Genomic DNA, 4,830 nt, shown 5'->3' with positions numbered 1-4,830 from the left:
ATGTCTATGTAGTTCTGGATCAACTCAATCCTGAAATCCCTGTGTACTGTGTTCAGAGGGAAGATGGACAAGGCCGTTCCAGGACACTGCATAGGAATCTGTTACTGCCAGTTGGCTCACTACTACCCACACCGGACAAGCCAAATGATGTTCCACCTGTTCCACCACCAGAGAAGAAACAGAAGGAAGATCGGATTGCTGAGCAACCTGATGAGTCAACCTTATCCGAGCCTGACAGCAAGCCCGAGATCTATTCTATTGAGGTCAAGGTGCAGCCTGTTGAACTCACCAAAGAATCTTCAGTGACCAGTGTTCCAACAGATGCTGATCCACCGCCTGAAGATGAAGTTCCCAATGGACCAGAAGAATCAGAAGATTCCACTGATACCATGGTTCAGGAGGTGGGAACAGGAGATGAGCCCACAGCTGATGAAAGTTCCCAACCAGTGATTGAGGAACATGAAGAACATGAGGAACAGAACATCTCCCCACGTCGACGTCCCGGGAGAGTTCTACCAACTCCACCGCCTAGACGTTTGGGAAGACGGCATCAGCCTCCATCTTGGCAGACCAGCGGAGAGTATTGTATGAGCCAAGTTCCAACAACATCAGTAGGAGATGACTGGCAACAGCGAGCTATTTTTTTGAAGAACTTGGCAGAAGATGGACTCCTGCAGAACCTGCCGAAAGATGCATACAGAGCCATGCTAGATCTTGTGACTGGCTCCACGGACTGACTGTAAATATCGAGACGATATTTTCCTTGGGAGAGGAGAATGTAACAGTGTGTAAATAAATGTCATTTTAATGTGTTAAGCTTCATTATTTTAAACTTAGGTATAAAACTTTATCATTACCAAACTGGCCTGTGTTAACACTAACACTTGCACTGTTTAACTAACTCACTGGTAAGCTAGCTTGGGGTCTATTGTTAAGGTTAAGTGATCTGTGTCAGGTTCAATCTCTGCATTGGCCTGTTGTCAAGGTTCCTATTGTTTCATAAATTTCTCCTTCTCTTCATATTTTAAGCCTTCTACTGCCTTTCATTTGTGGCAGTATACATTTTCTCCTTGAGACCACAATACCTGCACAGCACCAGCACATTATGGGGTAAGTTAAGTTAGATCTTTTAGTATTACATGTATAGTAGGGCTATTAGGATTTAGTGTATTAGATTACATGTTTTAAGGAATAGTGTTTTATCATATTTAGTGTATGTAAGGTGTTTGTCTATAAATATATGCATGCTTAGTATTTTAGACCAATATATGATGTATTGTGTACCAGTACTCTAGTATACTGCCGTGAGTTTATTCGAACAGTAGGGTATTTTATACTACCATGATGCTGTAATTTGTACCATGCATATGTAGTATGTATAAGTATACGTATTAGCTATTTTATGATTGGCATGATACAGTAATGTGTATCATGCATGTTTATTATATGGTTTGGTTTCTATATGCATATTGATGTATGTATTAGGGTCAATAAGATAACTATTTATGTGTTCGCTAATGTCATTTATGATGTATATCTGTATATACTAGCAGTATACTTAGGCAATACTTTGTTTATTTAGGTTCACTGAGAATCAGATGTTTAATTAGCTGCGGCATGGTATCTCAGTGGTCTAGCACTATAAACACAGCTTCAGTCTGGGCTAGTACAAACAGCCGCACATACACATTCACACGCATGCACGTCGTCATATGAGCGAAATATTCTCATACCTATTGAATAACGGGGTCATACCTACTGGATGATGGGGGTCATATCTACTGGATGATGGGGGTCATACCTACTGGATGATGGGGGTCATACCTACTGGATGATGGGGGTCATACCTACTGGATGATGGGGTCATACTTATTGGATAATGGTGTCATACCTATTGGATGATGGGGTCATACCTATTGGATAATGGTGTCATACTTATTGGATGATGGGGTCATACTTATTGGATAATGGTGTCATACCTATTGGATGATTGGGTCATACCTACTGGATGACGGGATGATGGTGTCATACCTACGGGATGATGGGGTCATACTTATTGAATGACGGTGTCATACCTACTGGATGATGGGGTCATACCTATTGAATGACGAAGTCATACCTACTGGATGATGGGGTCATACCTACTGGATGACGGGGTCATATACCTACTGGATGATGGGGTCATACCTATGACGGGGTCATATACCTACTGGATGACGGGATGATGGTGTTATACCTACTGGATGACGGGGTCATACCTATTGGATGATGGGGTCATACCTACTGGATGACGGGGTCATATACCTACTGGATGACGGGATAATGGTGTTATACCTACTGGATTACGGGGTCATACCTATTGGATGATGGGGTCATACCTACTGGATGACGGGGTGACTGGGTCACACCTGCTGAATGATGGGGTCATACCTACTGGATGAGATGGTCATGATCACTTGTCTAGCCTTTTGGCATTGGAAATTTCCTCATCCAGTTTCACATGAGACCAGACATTTTACAACCCTCGCCACTTGTTTATTGATCGCGGAAGTAGCAGCATGTGGCCTTTTCCTTTGTTATCGGTTTTAGGTGTGAAAAACGACTTGCCTTAGCGTGTGTGCGTGCGTGCGTGTCCGTGTACACGGCTGCTGCCTCACTTTCGGACAGGATACGCTAATCTTTTCGCGTACACCTGATATCCTAGTGATACGAACCCGTAAATACTTTCTACTGATATAGCTGGAATCTAACAATGGACTTTTATATAAGAGCTTTTCATCATTATGGAAAGTGTTTTTGCCTCTACAGAGGTGCATATTTGGCCTTCTGACCTGGCAAATTCGTACAAAACACCCACAGGAAGAGCCAAGGCAGCCACAGCAACGAACATCAGCTCTTCGAATGAGTGGCGAAACAGGCGCAATTCTACAGAGATTAGTATACAGGTTAGAACTGGTTCGCACCATGTGCTCGGGGAATCTTAATATATCCATAAGTTCTTCCCACGTGCCTAATAATAGCCCTAGGACGATATTCCAACGTGGCCATGACTCCGTTGTCTGTTCAGTTAATAGTCTGGGACATGCGGGTTTAAAATGAGTAATTGTGTAGGACATAGAGAATACTACACTCGAAAGATCATTACATACGAATTATACGAAACTCGTGACCTTCGTATGGTATCTGACCTCGCGCGAGGTCAGAAACCATACGAAGGTCACGAGTTTCGTATAATTCGTATGTAATGAGACCAAGTGTGGTATTTTATTTATTACTCATGTCTTACATGCATTGAATTGACAAAATAGCGTATTTTTGTTATTGTTATGGTTTCAAACCGAAACCGGTTTCATAAAGAGGTTGCGGAAGAATTTTGTTCTGAAGTACACTTTGCATGACGTCACACTGTATTGACGTCACTACGCCATTCTCGTCTGTCCCCTTGGTAACCGACGTCACGATGCATGTCAGTTGTCATCGCCTCTCGTACAGCCTCCTACAGTAAACTACTCCGTAGCACCCCGTTTCTTGGTTTGCAACTGCTTCACTCGGCTAACATCACTGGTGGAAACATTGCGTTTATGTTTTTCGACGGATATAATGTCTCAGTTCGACTCACAATTAAACAGCGACACGGCAACGTTCGCAATGTTTACATTCCCACAATGCATCTAAGTTGTAGAATGAATGAATTCACGTGTTTGTTATGAATGAACAAGTAGTTCCGTCACAAGGTGACCTAACTGAGAGGTCATCGGTTATCCAATCAAATCGTTAGAATACCAGGTCAAGTCGTTACGACACAGGTCAACGCGATACGACACTCGTGTGACGTACGAGATTAGTATGCAACTACCCATACGTTGACCACGTTGGTAATAAATTCATGTATTTCATACGATGCCTACAATTGTTTAAGACAATAAATATTTGTATTACACATTGCCGTTATATTGTTGGTTATTTAGGTTTACTTTAACAAAACACCTGCATTCATAAAGTTTGTTTTTAACATTATTACAGTAATGTACAGGAGACCTGAGAGGTAACGGCATTATGAGCGTATCAATAGTGAAGTACATAAAATTGGAACCGAACAATATTTCTTTTTTAATGCACTTCTAAATATATCTGTGTTGTTATAACATTTTGCGATACGTTTTTCTTATTTACTATTTGCAATAGTTTTCTGAAGAGTCTACTGGACTTATCGGAAACTGAAATATGGTTTTATGGGAAACTGAACATAAAGTATCTTCTTGTATATTTAACGCATTTCTTAGGTGAGGTGAGGTGAAATTGGGTTTAACGTCGTGCTTGAGAATATGTCGCTCATATGACGACGTGCATGCGTGTGTATGTGTATGTGCGACTGCTTGTTCTAGCCCAGACTTCAGCTGGTTTTATAGTGCTAGCCCACTGAGATACCATGCCGCAGTGAAGCATGAATACCCCACTCTGACACATTATACTGACCACGAGCCGACCAGTCCTTGTTGTACCCATTAATGCCAGGCAGGGACCAACAAGTAGCATATTTTAACGTCTTTTGGTATGACGCGGCCGGGGATCGAACCCGCGACCTTCCGCTCTCCGGGCGGACGCTCTAACCACTACACCACGGAGGCGGTCCCCAGTAGTTCTTAAATCCCCAGTATTATGTAAGTAGTTTTGGTTTCATTAAACCCAGAACTACATGGCATTGGTTGGAACTGTACCGCAGTGATGATGAAAGGGAACAGTGCCTACGTGCTCTGATAGCTGCACACGTGTCAGTTTATCACAACGGAATGCGGCGTGGCCTAGTTTGGGCCTGAATAGGCTACTCTG

The sequence above is a fragment of the Haliotis rubra genome, unplaced genomic scaffold (assembly GCF_003918875.1).
Source record: "Haliotis rubra isolate DU_JTF1 unplaced genomic scaffold, ASM391887v1 Scf626, whole genome shotgun sequence".
NCBI lineage: Eukaryota > Metazoa > Mollusca > Gastropoda > Lepetellida > Haliotidae > Haliotis > Haliotis rubra.
This window is presented reverse-complemented; position numbering follows the sequence as displayed.